We start from the raw sequence: 12,130 nt of genomic DNA, 5'->3' as shown, positions 1-12,130 counted from the left end.
GGAAGTGCAGTAGATTAGGAGGAAGTTATTGAGGAAAGATTCAGTATAAGGCCTCGGTCACACGGGCGTTTTTTGCCGCGATTTGCGGATCGCGTGACGGATGCGCATCCGCAAATCACGTGACTGGGGCCGAAAAATCGCCCGAAAAATCTGCTCCTAGCCGCGTTTCATTAGAAACGGGCCGGAGCTGTCCAGCGCATTGCATTCAATGGAGCCGGCAATACAGCCGGCTCCATTGAAAGCAATGCGCTGCGGGCGAGCGCGGGATGAATTGTCGGGAAGGGCTTAAATATATAAGCCCTTCCCTGCAATTCATCCAGAAATGTGTTAAAATAAAAAAAAATATATATACTCACCTTGTCCCGGCAGCCGGAGTACAGCGCGGCCGTCCTGCAGTGGGTGTGAAGGGGGTGTGACTCAAAGCTGCCCCTGATTGGCTCAGCCTGAGCCAATCAGAGGCAGGTCTCACTCACACCCATTCATGAATGGGTGAGTAAGTGCTGCCTCTGATTGGCTCAGCGCAGGGCAGAGGAGAACGATCTTTATGCTGACAGTGCGGGGGGGGGGGGTGTCTCACTCTTGCCACTATTGTGGCTTAATAGTGAGACCTCGGAGCCCGAAATGCAGCCCTGCATGTTGCTCCTCGCCTGCTCTATCCATTTCTGTGTTTTTTTACATGACTTTGGTGATTTGCTAAGATTTTCACAAATAAAAACCTTAGCGGAGCACCAGTCATATACAAAAATGCTCGATTCGCCCATTGACTTCAATGGGGTTCGTCACTCGAAACGAACTCTCGAGCATCACTGAAAGTTCGACTCGAGTAACGAGCACTCGAGCATTTTGGTGCTCGCTCATCTCTAGAAAAGACCAATTGCTCTCTTGCTTTTAATACTCATTGTCAAGGGATAAGAATACTAACTACTTACCAACATCTAGAAACATAGAGAAATTGATGGCAGAAAATGTCCACATGGCCCACCTAGTTGCTATTACATCATTTTCTATTTATTTTTTTCATTAGGATAGATACATGCTCATCCCAGGCAGCTCAAACTCATTTATTGTTGACTTTCCAACCACATCTGCTGGACGTTTTGTTCCAAGCATCTACTACTCTTTCAATAAAAATAAAAATACATATATTTTCTGACATTACTTCTGGTTTTCCCCTAACTAATCTCAAGTGTGTCCCTAGTTTTACCGCTTAGACTCATAATAAAAAACACTTGCCTCCTCAACTTTATAATAAAAGATGGCTTTCCTTCTATGTCCATCAGTTAGCAAGAGCTCTGTCATTTGAACTAATTCCCCATAGCTAAGATATATGTACGTCAGTTGCGCAAGGTGTATAGGGAGCTGCCTCTGGAGCAGTGTTATATAGCTGACACCCAACTGCAATAGCCAGGATCAGAAATAATTCTAATCTCAGCCATTTAGCCCCTTAGATGCTCCCTCTATCACCCCAATGGCACCCCTGTGATGTTGTTGTGGGCTGACAACAGGTTCTTACAGCAGCAGGGGCCTAATGTTGGCTCCTAGGTCTTCTATCCTTTTTCTCCTATTAGGCCTATTATGTTATTTATTTCATAAGATGATACCAATAAAAACTACAGCTCACCTCACAATAAATAATATCTCAAATGGTTCCATCAACAAAAAAAAAAGTTATGGGTCTCAGAATATGACGACACAACAGTTTTTTTAAATGAATAATTATAATTAGCATTTAATTAAATTATAAGCAAATACTATACGAATATGGCACCACTGTCCCTTTTACTGAACATTGAACAGCATAAAAACGAAACCCAGAAAAAATGTAAAAAAATTGCTGTTTTTTTTTCACTGTAGCCAAGAACAGAAAAAGTAACAGCTTTTCAATCCCTTATATGATAAATTAAGTTGAGGCATTAAAAATGACAACTAGTTCGCTAAAAAGCAAATCAGTACGTGGCTATATAGACAAAAAATTAAAGATTAATGATTCCCGAAAAATAGGGCATAAAAAAAATGCCACTAGTAATGAGTGAATTTTTCAAAAGTTCGGTTAGGCTGATTTGCCGACTTTGAGCAAAAAGTTTAGTTTGGTCCAAATTGGTTTGAACTGAACCCGAGCTTCATCAATAAAACGGGACGATAACCAGAATAATAAGACAAAAAAGAAGAAGAATGAGAAAAAAAAGAGAAGAAAGCAAAAGCTAGGCTGAGAGGAATCGCCCAAGGTTCCGATTCATGGCAATCCTAACCTTTAGAAAGGTTCAACCCAAAACAGAGTTTGACTGTTTTGGTCCGCCCAACACTGGTTACCACTAAAACTTGCTGTGGTGGGAAGGGTTAAAAAAAACCCCCAGAAAACACATGTTATGCTGTCTATAAAAAATATTGTTTTATATAGAGGGTATATATATATGAATACAAAAAATACTGTTTGACTTATAAAATGTCCCTGCAGGAATAAAAAGCAAGTAAGGATAACAACAAAAAACAAAACATAGCTGTGTAACTAAAGGTTAAAGGTCAAGAGAAGATCAATGAACCCAAGAACACGCCAGCTTCCAGGGGCGATAAATGATTTTCCCCCTGCAGAACAGCCAGCTGGTAAAGGTGAATCTGCGTCTAGTGAGGCTCTGATGGTTATCCCTTTAACGCACATAATCAAAAACAGGTCAGACAGATCCTGCAACTTGCCAAATGTCAAGGTTAAAAAATAATTTTTTGGGCTCCAGGGAGGCAGTCTTGAAAGTTGACTGTGTATTCCTATGCTTGGCTGTAGACTTGCTGAAGTTAATATTGTTTGTACGCCAAAGATGAAGGTTAAGTCACACAGTGAATAGATAAAAAAACGAGACAACCCTGTGGAGCCAAATGAAATAGTGGATATCCCGTGAGGGTAAAAAAAAAATGAATTTACTGTAACTATCTAGTTCCTCTCTTATACAGAAATAGTGAGGAAAGAAAGGAATCTATCTCCCATGTACTGCCGTGCAATGTCTGTAGAAATTGGACATGTTGAGAGAGAAATACGCAATGTTAATACAGGATATGCCATAAAGCAAAGTTGGGGGTGCTATCTTTGGAACCCTATTGATTAGGGAAGAGGGACTCTCCTGACCCTTGTCCTGGCAAATTAAGCTGAAATACGTTATGGCTACGCATATGGGTGTCTCTCTTTAAGTCGGTAAGATGGAAAAAGTCAAGAAGCTAGCATGTCTAATATTTCGTATTATGAAAAACATCAAAAAGTTTTAAAGAAACACTCTAGACAAGACTAACACATTGGGGCTTATTTACTAATACGGTTTAAAAGTTAGACAGTGCAAACTTAGACTAGACTGTCTTAAAATGTGCCTGAGGCCTCGGTCACACGGGCGATTTTCCGTGCGACCTGCGCATGCGATCTGCGATCTTAGAGAACCATTGCTTTGCAATGGTATCGGACACATGAGCGCTTTTTATGCGCTCGTCCGATAAATTATAGAACAGAAATCGCAGATCGCACCTATCTGTGATCTGCGATTCCTGTTCTCTTCTCTATATGCGCTCAATGGGGCCGGCGGCAGCAGCGCCGACCCCATTGAGAACATATAGTAGACAAATCATTCTCCTCTGCCACAGCTGTAACAGCTGTGGCAGAGAAGAATGATGTTTGCCAATTGAATTCAATGGAGCCGGCAATACAGCCGGCTCCATTGAAAGCAATGGGCTTCCGGCGATCGCACAATGAATTTTCGGGAAGGGCTTAAAAATATAAGCCCTTCCCTGAAATTCATCCAGAAATGTGTAAAAAGTAAAAAAAATATATACTCACCTTGTCCCGGCAGACAAGGTGAGTATATATTAAATCCCCGGCTGCTGAATACTATTCAGAGCAGTTCAGGAGAACTGCCGGCCAGCCACGGCTGAACTCCGTCTACCGGGACCAGGTGAGTATATATATTTTTTTTGTTTTTACACATTTCTGGATGAATTTCAGGGAAGGGCTTATATTTTTAAGCCCTTCCCGAAAATTCATCGTGAGATCGCCCACAGCCCATTGCTTTCAATGGATCCGGCCTCCATTGAATTCAATGCGCTGGACAGCTCCGGCCCGTTTCTAATGAAACGCGGCTAGGAGCAGTTTTTTCGGGCAATTTTTCGTCCCAGTCACGCGATTTGCGGATGCGCATCCGTCATGCGATCTGCAAATCGCGGGAAAAAACACCCGTGTGACCGAGGCCTAAATCTGATTTTAGGACTGCCTAGTCTAAGTGAAGGTCTTGTGGTTAGGGGATAAGTGCAAAACGGGATCCATTTATGGCTCAGTCATACAGGCGTTTTTTTCCATTTGATTTTTCTATTCCAGGGTTTCCATTCAACTGTGATTGGTCAAAGCGCTGAGCCAATCAAAGGCAGCGCTTCCAGGAGGCGGGAATTTTTTAATCCCCAGCCAGAAGAACATGAAGAAGAAGAGCTGAGGACCTGGAGAAGATGCACTGGTCTGACAACGCTTCTAGGGAATGTATTATTATTTTTTATTTTTTCCTGCAGCTAGGGCTTATTTAAGGGCTTTGACAGTAGGATTTCCTACTGTCAAAGTTGCATTGATTTACACACAAAAAATGCGTTTTTTGTGCAAATCGAAAAATGCTGTCCTATTTTTTTCCCGGATAGAATTTTAAATGCGTGTAAAAACCGGACAGGGGATCACTTTCATTGGAAAGCATTGGTTCTAATAGGTCAGCTTTAAAAACGCGCCTATAAATGCGTTTAACATTCACTTGTCTGAATGAGCCCTAAGTATGAAGAGACACATTCCTGCTAAATAACTAGCTACTCGGTCCCTTAAAGCAGCCCTTTGGTTTTGGGACAAAATTCTGCTGAAAGACTAGAAGGGAGGTATATTATCTGCTATTTTTCTTCTCCACTGATGTCCCTCCAATCCACTGGTTTGAGAGCTTATAGTTAACTGTCCATGATGGCCACTACATTTTTTTAGCTACCAATTGCACACTGTGCAATGCTCTCTTTCTGGCTAGCACTGATCACATGAGCAGTGCTGGCCAATCAGAGAGCAGTTTTAGTGCATTGGTAGTCTAAAACTATCCATTCAATATGGTTTAATTGGTGTGAAAATTGCAGCACAGTAGTAAGCAAAATAGTATATTTTGACTATATATAGTAAACAAATGCAAATAAAAAAATATTTTCTCTTGCATTTTTGGAGGTAATTGAGGGGTAATTAATTTCTCAAGAATTCTCAATTTTTAATGCAAATCATTGACTTTAGGAAGGCTGAAAAATTATTTCACAATTTTGTAAAGGAAGGAAAAAAGTAAGCAAAGCTGCTCTAAAAAGACATATTACTAAGGCATCAGCTGAGACAGCAGATTTAAAATCACCAAAACTTTATTATATGCTTCAGCAGTCAGAGCTTGAATAAACAGTGCATGCCTATTTAGTGAGGCTCATAGATGACCTTCATCCACTGAGCAGGATACGGAGGCTGGTTATCCATACACTCGGAAAATCATCTCAAGGTCTACGGTAATAAACAATGTAGCTTTATTATTTGTGTACAGTGACAGGAAACACAGCTGGAAAGCAGAATTATCAGATACACAATACATTCAGTTGTACAAACAAATAGCCAAAGCAGCGGCTGAAAATGATCTGGATGACCTTTCTGTAGAGTTTGCCTGAAAAAGTAAAAAGTATTTCTAAGGCCGGCTGCACACGAACGAGGTGGATTCCGCATGCGCAAGCCTGCAGCCGAATCCAGCTCCGACACTGGGCGGCATAACCCCACATATCTGTCATTTTTGTACTGCGGATGACTGTGGACACTCATTGTCGGTCATGCGCAGCACAGATTTATTTTTCAAAATATTTATTTTTCCTGTCCCGTCACTAGGTGATGACGCAGGTACCCACTGCCAGTATTGTTGTATCTTGTCTCCACCAGAAAGATGGGTGCAGACATGGGTGTACACATGGGTTGCCCGCTGTGAGGCTAAGGAAAGTACACAATTTTGAAATACACCTGCTAAATAATCAGCAGTTGCAGCTCTGTCTGTTCTGATTGGCTGATGAATATTAGCACAAGCCCTTCACAAGCTCAAGAGGAAGTCAAGGTATGTGGAGCTGATTTCCATTACAGCAGGAACATAAATCTGCTATTGTATAAACAAGTAAAGTGGCTGTGCAAAAAAGAACATTATGAAATAAATTCCACACATATACTAATATAAAGAGGTATTTAATCCATGTGTTGTCATAGATTTCAAAATAAGGTTTTTTAATGGACAGTCCTCTCCTCTTTTGCCCTTCTATTCTTCTACAGCAGAGAGAGCATTGGGGGAGGGTTTCTGCTGATGCTCGTTGCCTTACAGCCAAAGATGTGATCTGAGTGTTATAAGAATACTAGTAATTATTAGGAAATTATAGTATCAGTGATTCTGGTTGGGCAAAGCACCACACAGCTCTGCTACATGCACATCACACACACACAGCTCTGCTACATGCACATCACACACAGTTCTGGTACGTTGCTTTCGCATATGAGCTGCATGTGTTTTACGAACTTCAGCTGGTGGCTGAGGTGAAATCATGGCTTGTTACTGTGTCATGTAAGCTGCATTAACTCCATTGTGGCGTTGAACCCTCTGTGGTGACATATTTGCATGACAGCAATGCTTAGTTACAACACTGGACAATGGTTGACGATTGGATGAAGGCTTGACTGATGTTGGCGGCATTAACACTTGAGATGACATGATATCATGTTCAGGAGATGTGAAGATAGTGGTGAAAGACTATGCTTCAATGTTGTGGGTCAATATTCACCGCCAGCTATGTATGTGTAAAGGACCTGTGCTGACATGGAAGTCATGTGATCAGGGGGTGGGGCTAAGAGCCAGTATGTGTAAATTTGTGAGGTATTATTTATTGGAGGTGTGTAGCAGTCTAACAACCAGGCACAAACTGGCAGACTGAGTACTGCTGTATCCATAGAAACTGAGGCTGCAGGGATTTGTGGGGAATGTAGTCTACCCAGAATTCCTCATTCACTGCAAAAGAAGGACCTGTGATGACACCACCATCATGTGATCAGGGGGTAGAGCTAACAGCCAGTTGCTGTCAGGCTCTGCATGTAACTCACATGTCACACACATACAAATTGGATGGACAAGTGGTCGTTAGTAGTTTGAAGGAAGGAACATGGCTGATTTCTTGCCACACATGTAAAATGCTGGTATCTATCTATTTATTTGTCTTTCTATCTAATTAAAAGTGAAAATTTTTGAAGTCCAGTCAAAAGCAAAGAAAGTAAAATTACTGTGAGTGAGACAAGAGAATATTGTGACCAACACCAACAGCTTAAGAATGGGTGAGCCAGGACATCAAGGGCTGCAGAGACCCCAGAACAGTATCAGACCTTAATTCTAAAAGACAGAGCCAGTACATCAAGGGTGGCAAGTCATTGTTGCTGGAGGGTTTTCAATATCATCCTCACAAGGACTACAATCAACATTCGAATATTATTAAACAAACTAACCAGATTTGTAGCTACTGTCATGCCATGAAATTTACAACATAGCCTCCTGGAATGTGCTATAGAGGTAGAAACCCAGCCACCACCCTCAGTATAAGAAGGGTTTGTGAGTGGCTGTCTCATCAGTGTCGTTCACATGTGTTATTTGCTACTACACTTAGCAGTCTGGCTGTCTGCATGTTGCAGGTTAAGTGGTGTATACAGGGGTGTAGCTAAAGGCACATGGGCCTGGGTGCAAAAGTTTATCTTGGGGCCCCCAAACTTCTCTTAACTCCTTAACACAGAGGCGTAACTTGAAGCTCCTGGCCCCAATGCAAAACCTGTAACAGGGGCCCCCAACTATAATGCTTTATTCATAGTACTGGGCTCCCTGTATGAAGAAAAAAGGCATTATGGACCCCCTAAGGCTCCTGAACCTGAGTGCAACTGCATCCCTCGCATCCCCTATAGTTACGCCAATGGGTGTGTATACCTGCCCTCTTATATTAGTATATCAGTGAGTATATGGCCCCTTTTTGTAATTTTGTTTGTTTGATATTTCCCTTTCGGCGATTCTCATACATATTATTATTGCAATATCAAGCCAGATAGAATCAAAGAAGTGGAAAATATCTTCTAGAATTAAACCCTGTTATATCAAAACAGGCGTTTCCTACACCTGATCTAATATAAAGTGTGCTGGAGAGAGATGCACAACCAGCTGCAAGCTGGTATAGATTTAACCCCTAGTTTGCACCCCTTCTGGTGTAACGTGTTGGGCCATGGGAGGCCATTCCCTTCCCCATTAAGTCAGTCCCACATTTTTGGAAAAAGGCAAGCATAAAGCTAATAAGTCAAAATTCTTTTTTTGTGAAAAAACGCATGCGCCGAATTTGTGACTATTTTATGGTAGAGATTGGCACAAGTCTCAGCAGCAAATACACATCAGCATGCACATCACATCCGCTACGGATTTTGCCGCTGCAGATTTGCTGCATGTTTTTTGTTGCAAAAACTCTGCCACGAATCTACAAAGTGTCCAAGTATCCTAAGACTCTTCTTCCTTCCTTTATGATTTGTTCTTTATTGTTACACTTTCTTTTTTGAACTTCGTAAAGTTAGTTTCCTTGACTTTGCCACAGACTTGACAGACTTAAACTGGCAAAGTTCCAATTTCCCCAAGCATTTCACAGTTTTGCTGTGCAGTTGGAATAGTTACGTGTTGTTCCGCTGAAAAAGAGATTGTTCCATAAGGAAGTATTAAGCTACTTTCGCAACTTTTGTGCCCTTATTGATTTAACATTAGTTTAAAGACACTTTATTAACCGAGGTCTAGAACTTTTTGTATGGTAATTAACCTTAAAACGGAAGGGTTTGAGTTACATCTCAGGTGACAAGGCTTTTGGTCGAAATGGAAGGATTGCTCAAGGTAAAATGTCTTTTTCTATGTTCTTCTTAGATCCATTCATTCCATGTTCTCAATTACAAGCGGCAGTCAGATTTTACATGTTGGCAAGTTTCATCCAAATAGGAAATACCTTGTTAATGCTCACATGTGACATTTTCCAGTCCTTTAACTCCATCATATCATAAATTCAGATTTTAGTGCAAAAGGTTCAAACATTATTGATTTTTCCTTTAAAATCAATATGTTATTACTATTGAAGGTTCACACTGTAAAGCATTTCAGAGTCAGCGTGTTTAGAAGGTTCCAGCGGTGCACATAACCATCCATAATAGAAGGCATACCCTGGATCTATATATACTGGTGGGAAAACATTGCTTTCTTACCATTATTGTTTTAACTCAGTTCTTTTTTTCATCCAGTCTGGTTGTACCATGTATGGCTTATCATGGGACATCAACGTGTGATACTATAGTCAATCTTATTTAGTCTTGTTCCCTTTCAAATAGACTGCTAGTCTGTGTTTCTGTCCCCAATAGGTCTATATTGTATCTTTATACATTGGGAGAAGTTTACAAAAGGCTTTATGTTACTTTTATACCATAGAAAAGTTGCAATGGTTGGCCCATTACATAGTTGAGCTATAATTTGTGACTTTCCACACCATTACAAAGTTGCAAGAAAAGAATGTGAGTGGGAGATATGGAGCTCTCATGGACATATAGAGTTATCATCACTTAATCATCACAGACATTGGGGCAAACAACAGAGCAAATCTGCCCCTGCTCACAGCAAGCATAGTTTTCAATTTCTGATGATCTTCAATTTAAGACCGGCCATTGAAATGCCAGTCTTAACCCTTTCCAATCAAATTTGTATTCTGGTTTTCCTAGGGGGCTTACTCTTTTTCTGCTGTTTATACAACAGCGCTATCTGCTGGCTAAAGCCAGTACTGCATGAGGTGACACGTCGGATAGGCTCCGACAGCAGAGAGGCTGGCAATATACAGTAAGAGAATCCCAACAGACGTCTTCCAAACATCGGAGCTGTACAGCCTGAAATCATAATGTCTTTAGACGTCAGACAGTGGATTGGAAAGGGTTAATAAATCTGCCTCATTGCTTTTCCAAGCAACTTTATATTGTTTCAATGTGGCTTGTAGGTGCCCTAGCTCCCCAAGAGCTAGACAGCACCCCCAACCTTTAGCTACATTTATGGGTAGCCCTGATCTACAAATAATTCCAAATAATGTATTTGTTTTTTTCTATAGGGTTGCCCATACATATTAGATAGCTATCAACTATCCTGATAACAACTCTCTTGCCCAACACCCAGGTAAACGTGTTTGCTCGGCTCAGCTGAGCGTGCATGTGATCTGAATGTAGAGAGGGAAAGAGTCACTGCCAGATACCTCTGACAATTGCTTATTCCCCAAAAGCAAGAGGATTGGGCAGTTGAATTCTAGCTATTGGATTCTTCTCTCCCCAACATTTATTATTGGTGAAGAGTTGGGAGGACCCAATCAGTGGTGCTCTGCCAATAGAGATAGACCATGTGACTGCTGTGAAGCCCACAGGGCAGGGGGTCTGGAGTCAGATTATTCTTTCCCACCGGCCCAATTTGTGGAACCTTTATCCCCAAACCACCATCCGACAGTAAAAATGTGATGACCTACTCACACTGTCACACTAACCATCTGTGCGCCATTTGATTCCTCCCCTAGTCTCTCGCACACTGTAGACTGATAGCAGGAAAGGGAGGAGTTGGATGGTGCACTGATTCCTCCGGCCAGTGTCAGCATGACAGTTTGAGTTATCACATTTCTACTGTCGGCCGCTGGTTCAGAGGATACGGGTCTGCAGGTAGCAAGTGCCAAGGAGGCAGACAATACACATGTATGTGGTCACCCTACTAAGAGGCATCCCTTATTTTCTAACCTTAGTTTTTGGCTAAGTCCAAAAGCCAAGAGAAGCACAATGACCCTTAGACTATGTTCACATAGTGTTTCAGACACTGTCCTGGGGTTCTGTCTGCATCCCTGAAAATTAATTCAGGGGTAACCCTGGGAAAGAACCATAGTCAAACAAATACCAATAAGGTTTCCATTTGAGCAGTTTTCCATTTCCTTCTGATATTTTTGTAAGGCAGGATAGAGAAGTCAACTACAGAGCCCAGGATCAGAGCCAGAAATGCTAAGTAAACTTCATTTTAACCCATTAGAGACCACAATATGCCTTTTTACTGACCTCACTTATGGGCTTTAAACATACAAATACATTTTTTTAAGATGAAGGCTTGGCTGACTACTGACAGTCAGGCTCCTGCTCTAACAGCCAGTAGCAAAGAAACCTCAGATCCTGGCATCTAACCCTTTACAGGCTGCAATTAATAACAACTGTGAGAAGATGACAGGGGGAGGGGGTTCCTTCTGTCACTGGAAGCCTGACAAAGCCCTCAATGTCTGCTATGTAACTCCGCCTAATAGGCCCCACCTCCTGTGGAGTCCAATAGTCGTCTGTCAGAGGCTTAGTAGAATGATCTACAAAAGTAATGCAGTGTACTATTCTAGCGACTAAACAATCACATCTTTAAATCCCCTTCTGGGAGTAAAAATTCAATACATTTTAATTAGAGATGAGGGAACCTACTAGTTTCGAGTAATTACTCGATCGAGCACCGCGATTTTCGAGTACTTCAGTACTCGGGTGCAAAGATTCGGGGGGCGCCGGGGGGCGGGGGGAGGCGTGGCGGAGCGGGGGGTAGCAGCGGGGAACAGGGGGGAGCCCTTTCTCTCTCCCTTTCCCCCCCACTCCCCGCTGCAACCCCCCACTCACCCACGGGGCCCCCCGAATCTTTTCGCCCGAGTACGGAAGTACTCGAAAATCGCGGTACTCGGGCGAAAAAGGGGCTTGGCCGAGTAGGCTCGCTCATCTCTAATTTTAATTTTTTTAAAAAGTTTAAAAATATGTATTTTTACTAGATAGAATTTAATTGATAGAATACCATTTTAAAAAAAAGCAACGCATAACAGGTGTTACCACGTTTGTAATGACACAGGCAATGAAAATATATCTGGCTTGGTAAATGTCGTAAACATAGCTCAAAAAAGTAATGCCGGAATTATTATTTTTCTTTTGTTTGCCTTCCAAAAAATGCAACAAAAAGCAATCGAAAAGTCAAATATACTTTAAAAAGGTACCAATAAAAACTGC

General features: G+C 41.7%; 1 protein-coding gene across 1 annotated transcript in view; it reads right to left on the bottom strand.

Annotated features, from left to right (window-relative positions):
* Positions 1 to 12,130, bottom strand: part of NRXN1 (neurexin 1) — a 1,562,703-nt gene that overhangs the window by 689,834 nt on the left and 860,739 nt on the right. The gene's annotated exons all lie outside the window — the stretch shown is intronic.

The sequence above is a fragment of the Eleutherodactylus coqui genome, chromosome 3, assembly GCF_035609145.1.
Source record: "Eleutherodactylus coqui strain aEleCoq1 chromosome 3, aEleCoq1.hap1, whole genome shotgun sequence".
Taxonomy (NCBI): domain Eukaryota; kingdom Metazoa; phylum Chordata; class Amphibia; order Anura; family Eleutherodactylidae; genus Eleutherodactylus; species Eleutherodactylus coqui.
This window is presented reverse-complemented; position numbering and strand designations above follow the sequence as displayed.